The sequence below is a fragment of the Lemur catta genome, chromosome 1 (assembly GCF_020740605.2).
Source record: "Lemur catta isolate mLemCat1 chromosome 1, mLemCat1.pri, whole genome shotgun sequence".
In the NCBI taxonomy this organism is placed as follows: domain Eukaryota; kingdom Metazoa; phylum Chordata; class Mammalia; order Primates; family Lemuridae; genus Lemur; species Lemur catta.
Genome location: NC_059128.1, coordinates 229,352,244 through 229,367,211, shown reverse-complemented (window position 1 = coordinate 229,367,211; position 14,968 = coordinate 229,352,244). Strand labels below are relative to the sequence as shown.

The 14,968-nt window shown below is 37.4% G+C and overlaps 1 protein-coding gene across 7 annotated transcripts in view; it reads right to left on the bottom strand.

The window, feature by feature from the left end:
• ZBTB20 (zinc finger and BTB domain containing 20) overlaps positions 1 to 14,156 on the bottom strand; it is a 762,522-nt gene extending 748,366 nt beyond the window's left edge. For 4 of the 7 annotated variants that reach the window (XM_045540230.1, XM_045540226.1, XM_045540232.1 and 1 more), the window contains exon 1: positions 14,036 to 14,156. The gene's annotated coding sequence lies outside the window, so the exon portion shown is untranslated. The remainder of the gene's footprint in view (positions 1 to 14,035) is intronic. The other 3 variants (XR_006732697.1, XR_006732696.1, XR_006732695.1) reach the window with 3 other exon arrangements.
• Between the last annotated feature and the right edge of the window lie 812 nt (positions 14,157 to 14,968).

Genomic DNA, 14,968 nt, shown 5'->3' with positions numbered 1-14,968 from the left:
GCACCTTTTATTATAGTACCCCTTTTTATCTTTTAGTTCTTTTAATTTTAAATTCTATCTCGTTTGATATCAGTGATGTCACCCATGCTTTTCTGGTTTTCTTTTGTTTGCATTTGCGTGGTGTCTTTATGCCTATTATTTTAAAAATAACTTTTCTTCATAACTTTGTCTTAGGTATTTTTCTTATAATATAATTTGGCTGTCATGTGTTTTTAAATGTAAACTGATACTGTCTTTTAATGGGAGAATTTCGCCCATGTACACTAAATGGAATAATTGGTATGCTTAATTATGTATCTTCCAATTGCTTTACATTTATTTCTTATTTTACATTACCGTTTCCTTGTTCCCTTTTCTGTACCTTGTTTAATCAACTGCCAATGCAGTCTACTATCTCCTTGTCAATGTTAATATGGAAGTTCTAAGTGATGTTCTGTTGCATTAAGGATTACCTTCCCTTCCCTACTCTAATAAACAGATTAATATATATGTAAGAGACACTTTCCCCCCACCAAAAGATTCTATCCTCCTCTTCTTTTTCTCCTAAATAAATGAGATCTTTAGAGTATATTCACTTTCCTCCCTCTTCTCTTCTTTGTTTCCTCTCATCTCTTACCACCCATTCTCCTCCTTTTACTTTCCAGCTGCTCATCCTCTCCAACTAAGTTCTAATTAGACAGTTTAGTACATTTTAAAATTTCCTTACAGAAACGTGATCCTTTTATTTCAAAATCCTGAAATTACCCATTGTATTTCATATTGCTAGCCACTTATCTTTATCTATCAGATGAAATTGTACACATACACACAAAGAAAATTATATGTGAATCCCCATTATTCAACACTATTTTTTTTCCCCCCTCTTCATCTTCCTCATCTTAAAGTCTTTGTTCTGGTTACTTTGTTGTTTGCTTATAATCTATTCTCAGGCATTTTCTTAGATGGTATATAATCATTATATACACTGAATTCTTGTATATCCCTAAATATATTTCTTTCACCTTGGCTAGCAAATAGCTACCCAGGCATGGAGATGTTTGGATTGTAGTTATTTTTCTTTTTGCAGTCTGTAGATGTCATTCCACTATCTTCTAACTTCCAGTGTTGCAGATATGCAGACATGAAGTCCTATGATATTTTGATATTTCCCCCTTTATAGGAATTTGTTCTTCCTACTTGGGAGCTTATGTTTCAATTAATTTTTAGAATTCAGAATTTTTATCATGATATATTTAAATGTCTCTTATCTTTCTACCAAGACCATAAATCAGTAAACTCCTTCAATCTGACTCCAATCTTTCTTAATCTCAGAGAAATTTTGTTAGTAACAAAATTGTTAAAAAAATTATTCCTCTTCACCTATTCTAATTTCTCCCTCTGTAATTCCTTGTGTTTTGATTTCTAGATCTATTTTATTCAAGATAGAATAAAATAGATAAAATCTTTTTTATTCACAATTTTCATAATGTTTTATTTTTTGTTCTGTGTGCTTTAATATATTTCTTGCATTTGGTCTTTTAGTTCACTAATTCTTATTTCAACAGTGGCCATGTTCCCCTTTAATTCATCCACAGAGATGTTCAAGTGAGATATTTTTCTTAGTATCTGAAATTCTTTTTTGTTATTTATTTGAATTTCCTTAAGTGTTCCTAATTTTTTGTTTTTTAAAATTCAAGTTTCACTTACTTTTGCCAGTAGTACTAATTTCCTGGGGTATGTACTCTGATTTTCCTACCTTATCTTCCTCTCTCACTCGCTACTAGGTTTCCTTAAATGGATTGTTATTTTTTGTTAATTCACTGGCGCTCAGGTCTAATTTCTGGATTATCCTAAATGGCAGAAGTATCACAGGTAGTGAAAAGCAAAAGTAGGCAGCCTGTCAGTTCCCTGCCAATGGAGGAAGATCTCTGTTGTCCTATCTCTATTTCTTTTTAGCCTGAAGAGACAGTGAAGATTCCGCCAGTACATTCAACTACTTTGGCTTTTTAACTAGTTGGAGAGACTTGGATACTTGAAATGGGTAAATACTGATCTTCTCCTATAGAGGTTCACAAACCTCTGAAGCTCAAGTTCTTTTTCCCAGTGTCTATTGCTTTCTAATCTTTACTTCTGGACTCCAGCACTGTTTTTTAGTTGCATGCTCAACTGAAGGCAGAAAAGTTTCAAATAGTGTTTCTATGCCCAAGGTGTCATGGCAGTTGTTCACAGATTTCAGCAGCCATTTGACTGAGAAAGGCAGACAGCTTGGATTTGCAAGTGAAGGGGAAGATAGTCATATACAGGTATCTTGCTTTCAAAATCATTAATTTTAAAAAAAGTCTAGGGGTGGGGTGGGGTATGTGGGTCTGAGGTGAGTCTGGACTTCATTATAATTATTTCTAAGAATCAACAGTTTCCTCAAAAAATATATTCCTGGATATATAAAATGACAACGTATTCTCTGTAGTATGCCTTTGGATACCGATCCCAAAATACACTATAGCTATTTAACACTTTAAGCAAGCTTTAACACAATTTCAGTTTTAATTATCCCAGGACATAATTATCTTTTGCTTTGAAAACAACTTCAAATCAATTTGCTGTAGTTTCAGTTACTAGAAAGACAAACTATGATTTTGGCCAATCAGGTAAGTTTCCCAATGTCTTTTAAATATGAAAAAGCTTATCAGCTGTTATACAGGAATTGCACGTTACCCTACATGTGGTTTACATGACATTGCCCTCCCTATGTCCATATTGTTCACAGCCCAATTATTTTGCTTTCTAGAACAGCTAAAGATATACCACTAATATTAAAGTGGTTTAATCAGACTAGACTTCTAAATAACTCAGATAAGGTAAATAAGCTAAAACTATTTTTTAATTGTGTGAAATTTTATGAGTATTTTTTTTAAGAATTAGAAAGTTCATATAAACTGTTCAAAATCTCAATTGTAATCTCTGAAGAGCAAAAAATACCATGGTTTGTTTGTCCTACTATCCAGATAGCAATCACATAGGATATGAAATTTGGGTTTCATCCTTGAATCAGTAGGTAATGTAATTCTGTGTATTCTATTCAACACAATATCCTGAATTGATTTTAGTAGATTTGCTTTACCACTGATGGGTGATATCTGATATATTTCTTTGCTGAATCACAGTAAATATAATTTTTTATTGGAACTTCTTCCATGATAGGATTTCATTAAGTACTTAAAAGGATAAAAAATTATGAGCATGTGTAAAAACGTTTGGGTCTTGGAAAAGTACAGAGAAAGCATATAATAGGTATCAACAATTCTAACAATGCTAAATTTGAACCAGAGGTAGTAGAAAATAAGTGAATGGATAGCCTGGTAAGCAAGAATTAATCTTCCTAGGATAAATACAAAAAACGCCTAATCGACAAACACTTACTGAACTCCTCCTGTGTGCCAGATGTTGTGCTAAGTAAGTACTATGGTTGTATGGTGAATAAAGCATGGGACCTGTCCTTAAGGAACTGCAGTTAAGTGTAGTATAATCCTAAATGTCACTTTTCCTGAATGATGAATGTCAAAGAATTTGAGTCATGAGTTAAACTGCATATAAAACACCAAACTGAATCAAATTCACTTTACACCAGATGCACCCATCTTTGCATACTAAAATTCATCATTAAACATATAGCAAACAGAAACAGAGTAATGCATAACCCAAATGCACAAACCATCACCACTTATTTTTGGCTCTTACACACTTTGGCAATTCACTTAATAACAAATGTTGAGACTATAATATAGAATATCTGAATCAGAAGGACCTGGAATCCTGTTCATTTTTTTCTATGCTGCTTTTCAACTCAAATCATCCCCTCAACACAGTATTGCCTTGTTCTCAACCCCTTTCCAGAACAAGAAAGGTTATTAAAACATGAGTTTTCAAAGGTACTTCTCTGAGTGTCAAATACATAAGGGACAATGAGATACAAACAAAACAGCTATTAAGAAGACAAGGTGCCACAGGATATCAAAAGAAGAGTACCATTGACAATGAACCTAAAGGGTAAGGTGCCAAGCACTAACTGAATGTTGATAATTTTTCTAACTTGACAATATTTTTTTCAGTGATGTATTCATTGAAGCATACAAAATGATTACTGTACTATATTTTTTAATGCACTAAAATAAGTGTCTGAAGAAAAGATCATAGATACCATCATAAGGAAAAGTAAAGACACGTAAGAGATGGTATATATGGCACTTTCATTATTCTCTGACTTCATTCAGATGATATAACCCATATAGCTCAACAGTGAATGTTATCTCTTGAAAACTTTTGAAGGTTTTAGTACCTTGTAGACAAACGGTATATTAGTATATATGTATACATGGCATACATACATATCTGTTTGTACTTGGTTCAAAGTCATTTAAATTATTTAAAATAAAAATTCACTTTAAAAGTTACTATAATTCCTTTTTATTCACTCATTCTAGGTATCCTAAATATTACCTAAAGCCATGTGTGTACACTACCTTTACCTGAGCTAATCATTTGAGACTACCACTCTGACAGAAATGCACCTACAGTATCAAATAAAATTGAACCTTTTTTTCAGTATAGACAAGTCAAGGAAAATGTGAAGTTATCTAAAAAGTCTAGACTGTATCTAACTTTATACCTTTTAGAACCTGGTTTCAAACTCCATGAATACGGGGAGGAGGAGATCAAAGGCTAAATTACATAATGAATAAAATGTAATTAAGGTTTAAGTTATTTCATCCCTCATATTCATCAAATCTTCAGGAAAGCTAATAGGTGTTTTCTTGTTTTTGAAAAGTGAACAGCAAACAACAATTTATGTTATAAACGCTTCTAGAAACAGTGATTTCAGAATTGGGTGGCACACAGTAGGCACAGTAAATGGTTTACCACATAGGTTATTGTGCTAAATTGCACTGTAATGCACCTAAACTTACTGTCTAATTCTAGGTTGGTATTGATGATGTTTTCGTGCCAAAAGCATGGCAGTCCTTCTATCCCAAACTCTAGGTGGCCCATATTTAAGCCAGCTATTAGTTTCTAAAATGAACATAAGGGCATAAATAATAAACATAAGAGCTTTCCAAAGTCAGTAGGATCTGCCATTTTACATACATTGTTTCTGTTCTGCCTCCGCCTTATTTCTATATGATCTCTAGTTCTTGGTTACTCGGTGTGGTTTGATTCAGCTTTCCTTTTTTATTTCCAGCTTCCCAGTACTCCCAGTATCTAATGCTTCCTTTGACCTGCTACTATTCATGATTTCCACAGCCTGCTTTAACATGGTACCCAGCTGTACTTTTTTGTCCATGGAACTAAATCAGGGAGCAGTCCGTTTCATGTTAGAAAAATTTCCCTCTCAGCATTTGTAATTCTAGCTGAAGAGTTAAATTTTTAAAACTCTACCATAGCAACCATTCCTCTCTCAACTTTTTCACCTTCTGCCCTTCTCTAGAACCTTCTCCAAAGCTATTAGCCTTTCTTGAAATAAAGTTACCAGTACTAATCTGGCAAGTACTGAGTGAAAATGTTCCCAATAGAGATCTGAATGGAATGGTGATTAAGAGCTTAGGTTCTCTGGAGTTGGACTTGTGTTTGAGTTCTTATCTGTTACATATTAGCTGTGTGACTTTGTACAAGATCCTTATCCTTTCTGAACCTTATCTTTAAAATTGGGATAATAAAGGTACCAGGTCTCATAGGATTGTGGAATTAACTGAAAAGAACACAAATATTACCAATGCCTGGTACAGAGTAAGCTCTCAGTAAATGTTAGCTACTATTATTGTTGGTGTTATTAATATTATAGTTTAGTATAAGGATAGAATTCATTTAATTTTCTTTTCACTGTGCTTCCCACTAATAATTCTGCTAGTCTTTTTGGCATCAATGTCTTTACTAAAGATTACAATACTTCCTCAATATGTGTGTTGGCTTTCAGTTAACACTCTGAAATCAGCTTCTCTTAAGCACATTTAGAATATTTTTTCCATTATTTGCACGCATTGAAGAACTCGTATCATCTTTGGTGCCCAATGCTTTATCTAAAATTTTTCTTGCAATTTCCCCCAGTTAGCTAAACATTTGATAAGCTAGAATAACTTAGCATTACCTAATATATTGGAGAGTTTACTGTATGTTTTCTCTATGAGATGATTTACAAAATGTTACATGATCAGTTCTAGGAACATTTGGAGCTGTGGGTGGGTGTAGGGAAAAAGGAGGATTCAAGACTATATAGCTTCCTGCAGATTACTGTTTCCTTTTGTGAATAGGTAGTGTTTGATAGCTTTGAGCCTCTCACTACTACTCATACTAGCAAAAGGAACGTGAGTCAATTAAAAAGAAACTGAGAGTGAAATTTTAAATGAAAACTTTGAGGTTAGTTACCATTAAAGATCTATCAAGTAGGTACACACAAATTGCTTCTTTCTACATATGACAGGGCAGTATTTGCAAAGTCTTTCCTAACACAGATTCTTTCCACTATCCTACATCAAAGTAAACAGTCAAATTTCTTTGTCTACCATATCATCATTCCTATGTAAATCTATCCCTGGACAGGTATTATGTAGAATTAAAATCAGACACAGTAGCTAAAAATTACCAATTTTATAAGATCTATAGGAAGGTGGGTCCTGATTACCCAAACTATTTGTTTTTTCCTTAGAGAAGAAAGATACAAAAACCAAGTTTATCTTTATTCTTTGAAAAAATGTATCTATTTATCTATATATTTTATAGAAGCAGAAAATGAGTGTGAGTTAATATATTCTTCTACTACCTGCTTTCCTCAGTTAAACAACTTTATCCTGGATGAAATGCAAAGTATCAAATTTACAAATTCAACTGCCAATACAGCTTTCTGAGTTAAGGTAAGTTGGCAAAAAAATTATGCAAACTAATAAATTTATTATACCTCACAAAACTATGGAAGATTATAAGTACTTAATATTATCCATCTACACTTATAGTAGTGTGCTATATTTGAAACCAAGTGTCATTTAAATGAAACTTTTATCAAGGATTAGAAGTAAAAAGCAAAGTCAAATATTTTACCTATATTCTTTCTTGGTGCCCTCAACGTCACTTCCAGTAACACTACCTAAACCTAAAATAACGCCTCAAGTGTCAAAAGAAACACACTCATATTATTAGGACTGAAAATGACCCTGAAGACAAAAAAGCTAAGGTAAAGATCCACACAGATTATGTAACATGCCCAAGATCATATAACTAGTCAGCGCCAGCTCTAGACCTAGAACCACCTCTACTAACTCTTTATCTAAGATGTCTGACAATGTCCAAAAAGAGTTATATTTATTACATGTGAGATTGAAAAGGTAGATGTTGTCCCCTCAAGTTAAAAACCTTTGGATTTAATGACTCCTTCTTACTTGATTTTATGTTCCTAGGACAGTAAGTTTGAAATACCATAAAATTATAAAAACTGATTAGAAGTAATGAAAACTACAAAGAAAATTTATGCTTTCTCTTAAATCAAAACCACAGAAAAGGCCATTTTCTTATATCTAATAGGAGCCAGAGATTTATTGAGGGTATGTGAGAGTGTGAGCGTGTGCCTGTGTGTGTGATGGTAGTAGTTTTTGTTTTATAAATTGTTAGAGGTTCTTCTTCTAATTTCCTTTTGCAATGGTTATCTGTGTTCTACAAACGAGGATACACATAAAATGAATTTCTGATAATTTATAAAACACTGAAGTATAAATAAGTAAATTTCTAGAAACTTAATAATGACAAAAGCCAATGAGTACCAAGACTGTCAAAATTAAAAATCCAAATCTTTTTAATATTGTGTTCAATTAGAAATAAAGAACACCTTTAAAAAAAGTCAAAAGTAATTGAAGAGAGATTAAATCAATATACCCAACTCTCTAAACTGTGTATATTTTTTTCCTAAAGTGCATATTCATGAGCTGACAGTAAAGGCAGGCTGGCTGCTTTGTTTGACTATAGTTCTGTTTACCTCATACTGTCAAGAATGAATTTTGACACTCACAGTATTAATATTGCTATTTTTATTGATATAATTAGCACTGCTAAAAATAATTCCTCGGCCTGCCATATCTAAGAATACCGTCACAATCAGCAATATTAGGGCTTCTTTTTATTATATGACACCTTGGAAATAGATTGTGGGCCCAAAGAACCAAAGTCACCTTACGATGTGGCAATTACTGGAAAAAAACACTGCCCTGTCAATAGAGACTACTGTTTTGTGTATGACTTCACTAAACAAACTAGTTTATATTTGTTTGAAACTAAAGTTTCTCACCAATCTGCTGTTTCAATTTCACATCACACCATATTGTACCTAAAACAGGCAATCTGGATTCCTGTTGCTACTTTTTTTTCCCCAAACAGCTCAGGAATGAGTTTGAAATACAAGGCTTGAATATATAAAGCAAAAGAATTAAGACACCCAAAATTCAGAATGGGTGGGTGAAAATAAGTATGCTTGAAACCATTTGTGTAACTGCTAGTGGGTGGCCTACTTGTGAGTTTTTGATCATTACATGAAAGCAAAATCAAAACATATTTTATCTTGCCTCTAGATTACATCAGCTGTGACAATAACCTTATCTGGACCTTGAATAGTTTGTTCATAAAACAAAGTAGGGTGCTGACCCAGAGCATTTTCAACACAGAGTATGATGGCCAAAAGAAAATGACAATACAATTCAAAACAAGTTTGGAAATTGTAGACTAGTATATTAAAACCTTTCTTTGTCTCTATCACTTGACAGATGGTTAGCCCTCACACAGCCTAGTATCTCTGGCAAAGAAATGACTGTGTCTAGCCAATAACACCCCAAATTTTGACTTAAAATGCACTGTACACATGCTTAGACTTACCTTACAAATATGAATATTAATAAACTTAGTCATGCTTACTTTATTACTATAAAAATTTGATATACGTCAAGATTTTATCTTCTGCCCTATGAATACCTCTTTTTGAAACTCAACTATCTTGTGTGAATTTAGGGTTCTATGAACTCCACACTTCAGATTTCATTCATTTCATGGGCTGCTTGTTAATCATCCTTTTAAAAAATTTCCAAAATAACATTTTAGCCCAAATGTATTATAAAATTTACACAAATTTCATTAGCTTGTGTTTCTATATTATCCACAGGAAAGTTCTGGTAACTAACAAAGTGGGTTAAACAAACCACCTGGGACCTTTGAATGCATTCCATGTCAAGGACCACAGGGCAGGACTGGAATTATTTATCCAGTACTAAATTATGCCTTTATTCAAAAACTGCTCATATATAAGTATATACTCACACACACACACCACACACACTCATCAACTATCCTTACTAGAAAACAGGAAAAGTTCTTAGTTTTTAACATTCTATTCTCCACTCTTCCACTTTGCTTTTTAAAAAATTCAATTAAAACAATATATTCCATTAGTTATAAAGTCTGTGTCCTCCTAGTTGTTCCTATTTATAGCTTTCAGATGCTGGCAAGTCTGTATACAAATAGCCAGAGGCGATCACAAAGTGCTGTAAAGTGCATTAATATGTACCCTTTCTGGAAGAGGCCGATTATGCTCTGTCCGAATCAGCATAAAAAGAGATCTAAAGTAGTTATAGAGAAACAAGCCATCCACAGCATAGGGTGGTAGGGATAAAAGAGGGAGAATTGTATATAAAAAAAGTTATCCAATTAAAGTCTGAACTTGTATTTCACTAACAAAGTAAAACTCTCCATAACAGAGGAAAACAATGAAAATCAGAACTTGCTATTTAAGAACTATGAACTAGGTTTTGGAAAGGTGAGACACCCACTACTTGAAGCTACAAACTCAGAACTAAATCATATACTCATTTAAGCAGGCACCACATTTCCTTCTGTTAGAAACCTAGGATTTTTACACCTACAGACTAAATGATTAGATTTAAAGTAATGCTAAAATTTTCTGTAATGTTCCTCTTGCATTGCAAATGGTCTATTAAAGCAGAGAAGTGCCAATCAAATGCTTTTGGAGTTTGAAAAAAAGATTTAAATAACAAAGCATTTTGCAGGCCTCTCTCTTTTTCTACTTCTTTAATGTCACCTATAAATTAATTACAACACATTTTCATCTCCTCTTGATAAAACTACAACTGAAGCTAGGTGTGGTGATACACACCAGTAACCCACCTATAGGAGGCTGAAGTGGGAGGGAGGATCATTCAATGTAGTGAGACCCCGTCTCAAAAAACAAACAAAAAAACCCCCAAAAATCCCACAACTGAGAAAGATTTAGATATTTGATTTTTTAAATATATTCTTAAAACAAATCCTGACCAAAAATTAACAGATACTCTAGCTTTTGTTTTACCACACTTTGCTAACAAGACCATACTAAATAGGAATTTTACAGTAAATTTCAAGGCACAAGAGTTTTTTAAAATATAAAGCAACATTTCATTTCAAACATATGCTTAAAATTATGAAAACAATAAAACCTCTGTCAGAAAGACCTACTGAAATATACGGAGAACGTTTCATGACAACAAAAGTACAAATAAGAACTAAACTAAGCTCTTCGTTTCCTATCATTGGCAATTGGTAAACACCTCCCTCCCGCTCAAAATTCAGTGAGCACTTTCAAACTGTAGTTTCTAAAACAAGAAAGCAGCCAGGTTTTAAAGTTTCATCCAAAATTATCCTTTCCTAGCAATCTGAAGTACACAAAGTGTGTATGACATTACAACGTAAGCTCCACAAGGGCAGGCAATTTTCTCTCTTGTTCACTGTTATATCCCAAGTGTCTAGAACTGTGTCTAGAACAATTTGATGAATTTAACCATCCATTTCAGAAAAATGTGATTATTTCAGAAAATAAAGCAGAGCCCATCAAGCTCCATTCTGTATTTCAAATGTTTTAAAGAAGTCTCTCCTCATTACTTATTCTGAAAATATTCAGACTAATTTGTAATTTATTTATAAATTATAGAGCCTTTACAGGAATTTAGTTGTAGCTTTTACTGCTTTTCTAAAATGACCTAATTATTCAGTCTAGCCTGTTTCCTAGGAAGTCCAATTTGTCTAGAAAGTCTTCTGAAGATTTTCACTAATGAGACAAAAATAATTCATTTAAAATGGTTTTTTCCTGAGACTTTCTTCCTATACCAACTAATCAAATTCTTATTAATCTGACAGCAAGAGGATTTGGATATTTGTGGGTCTCAAAAACTTCCAGACCTAACTACATAGGAAACTGGCATCACATCAACTATTAGTTCTAAACACCTCCTTCCCCAATTATAACCCTCACATGAAAGTTTCTCTTTCCTCTAGTATTCTCTTTAATCTCATATTGTCTTTCAGTAGCTAGTCAAAGTACACATGACCTACATCTTTATCTTCTTGGTTTAGTAATAATCTTAAAACATTGGCCTAGATGGGTAAACAAAAACTTCTTCCTGGAAATGGATAAAATTTGACATTTTTTAGTCTTAAACTTCTTTCTTTAGCCTGTTAAAATTAGGACCTCACCAAGAAAGAGCACACTGCTTTGGAGGCTGGTAAACAGTGAACTTGTAACCTGACCTTCAGTGTGTTCCACTGGTCTATAATATCTGAAATCACAAAACCAAAAATAACCAATTGCCCAACTCACAGAGCAGCTAATATATTTCTAGAAAAACTCACTTTCCTCCTTCTTCTCACCTGTGTATTTCAATATCATGCGTTCTCAAGCCTAAAGCCCTCCAAAATTGAGCTCAATAGAAATCATAGCCCCAACCTTGAGAAGTAAACCTTGAGCACTGAACAGCGAGTAAGATCATCAATTCCTCAAGGACAATTCCAAAAGCTTTCTTGGGGAAAGACAATTGGGAAAATGGCACAGGAGCATCACCATGCACTTGATACATGCTGATTAAGAATGACAAAGAGCAGACACAAACATCAATGTACAATTTGTTTCTTTTCCTAGAAATATAAATACACCTAGTTTTAATTTAAAAAATGAAGAAAGTAACCAAATCTTGACTGGTCAAACTTACACAGTTGTCTCTTGGCATCCATGGGAGATTGATTTCAGGACCCTCCTAGGATACCAAAATCCATGGATGCTCAAGTCCCTTATAACCTACAAACATTTCCCATATACTTTAAATCATCTCTAGATTACTTATACAACGGTCTCAAACCTTTTTGGCACCAAGGACCTGTTTCATGGAAGACAAAATTTTCCATGGTTTGGGGGATGGGGTACGCCGAGCTCTGCAGCCAGGTCCCCAACAGGCCACAGACCAGTACTGGTCTGGGACCTGGGAGTTGGGGACCTCAGACTTATAACACCTAATAAAATGTAAATGCTAATACATAGTTGTTATATTGTATTGTTTAAGGAAATGAGACAAGAAAAAAGGTCTATACATATCCTATACAGATACAATCATCTATTCCACCCCCACCCCCACCCCGGAATATTTTTTATCTACAGTTGATTGAATCCAGGAAGGTGGAATCCAGAACAGGGAAGGCTGACCATATGCAGGAGAGAGGGGTTATGGGCGGGGTGTCTATCTAACTACTTTCTATTCCTACAAGATAGCAAAGAGGTCTTTGGATTAGGAGCAGGAAAAGAAAACAAACCATTTATGAATTTAATGATGACTGATTATCACTTAAATTTAGTGTTTACAGCTATAGAATTTATTTACAAAATGCTAATTGTGTCTTAAAACTTCCAATGTCAACAAGTTACAACAGTACTTGAAAACACTGGATGAATGAGTGGCCTCCGATAACTTTATTAGCTGAAATTTACACACACTCGACTACGGCAACATTTTGGGATTTCTAATGGTAAAAATAGAGAAGACAATTTTCACATGTCTACAAAGGTAACACGTTCAACTTAGCTTGGGGCCAATGCTACTTCTGAGCACGGTACTACACCCACAAGCTTCCAAATCGCTTCCTGTTTCATTGAGATTTTTATTGGAGAGCTGTCATCCTGGTACTGACCTCATTCAACCTGGTTCATAGTAAGAGATCGGCGGATTACGGCGCTAGGTAGTGTAGCTGTACGCCATATTGTGTTTTTCGCTAGCGTTTATAGTTTGTGTGTGTGCCTAGCATATGTTTGTGCAAGTGTGTTTATCAATAGAACTTTTGGAAAATCCCTGCCTCCCGCCTCTTCAGCATCCTTAAAAAGGATAACAGCTGGGGGAGGGGCGGGGGGAGGACCTGAAAGCCGCACACACGAGAGAATGCATTAAACACTGTACAAGACCGCACTTCTTTTAAACTTTCAAAAATCTTCCAACCGTTTTACCTCAGGTATCAAACAGCGTTAGCATTTTTTACTGTTTCCAAAGTGACCCAAAGGAGAAGAGAAAGAAGGAAAGGTGTGTCTTCCTTTCCCAAGCCCTCTCTCCTCTCTAGTCGTAGAAGCGAAGCAGGCGGGGGCCGGTAGCGCCGGCGTCGGGAGAGGCGTCCGGCGGCTCTGGGGCCAGGACACCCCCCGTCCCCCGGTTCCCTGAAGACGCTCCAGAGACCGCGAGAGCCACGGCAAGCGGGGGAGGGCCGGGAGGGAGGGGGCGGAAGACAAGCGGGCGCCTCTAGCAGCTCCTGAGCCCCGGCTAGTCCCCCTCAGCTCCTCTTCTTGGAAGCAGCAGCTCCAGGCGCAGGGAGTAGAGAGAAGAAGGCAGAAAAGACGTTTCCAGCTGCGGGACGCCCCGCCCGCTCCCGGCACCCGGGCACCCTCCCGCGCTTCCCCCTCCCCGCCGGGTCGGGCGAGGCAACCGCCGGCCGCAAGGAGGGGGCCCGGGGAGGAGGCGCGAGCGGGGCGGGGCGCGGGGGCGCGCGCTCGGCCGGCCGTCGGCCCGCGGGCTCGCCGCTCCGCACCTCGCTCCCCCACCCCACCCCGCTCCCCTCCCTCCCGTCCCGCCGCCCCCCACTCCCAGCGCCTCGCAGACGCCTCGCCCCCCTCCGCACGCACACACTCCTCCCTCCCGCCCGCCCCACAACAAATTAGAGTTTTTGGCGTTACCTCCTTGCGCTCTTTAATCTTCTTTCCTCAACTCCTAAACTTCCCCCCGCCCCTACTTCTTCGGCAGAAGACCCACATTGGGCGCCTCACGCCGCGAACCTTCTATCTTTCCCCGCTATTGGCTTGTTCTCATGTCACTCTTGGCTTCAGTGAGCCAATAAGAATGGGACGCCCCTCGTGAGGTTGCCGCCCATAAACAAAATGCACTCTTCCTCCTCTCCGCCCCGCCCCTGTCCCCACCCCCGTCTGACTCTTCCCTCATCTCTGTCACCTTCGATTGGGCTAGGAGAGGCCCAATCCGCTATCTGAAACAGCCATTGGAACACGGAAACTTCGCTCAGAGCAATGTTAACGGGCGATTGGTTGATAGTTCTCCCACTCCCCCCGCCGCCGCACCGTGGCCCACTCTGAAGAGGTCAGTTGTATCTCGTTGTTCAGTGATCCGAGAAGCGGAAAACTATTGGCTCAGAGAGCCCGTCAGACCGGACTGGAGTGAGCTGTGATTGGTCCACACAGACACAAGCAGGTTAGGTTGCTTACTCCTCCGCTCCTCCCCACAGTTTCCTCCACGCCCCCGCCCCCTCCTCACTGCTTTTACTTTCTACGCATTTCTATTTCCTCCTTTATTTATTTATTTGTGATAAACTTAAATGACCCAGCGATGGAGGCGGGACTCTAGGAGAAGCCCGACGATGACGAGCGTCGGCCGGGGGCCAATTGCCGAGAGGGCTGTGGGGTGAGGGGCAGCGGCGGCGGCCAGTGAGAGGCAGGTGTCTGGAGCGCGCTAGGCCTATGGAGCCGGGATGCCCCAGCGGAGGCGGCGGTTACCCGCTGTCTGGCGCGGCGAGCCGCGCGGGGGCAGCCTCGGGAGGGGAGGAGGGGGTGTCGCTGTCGCAGACGGCTGAGGCTGCAGGATGGAAGCTAGGTCCTGGA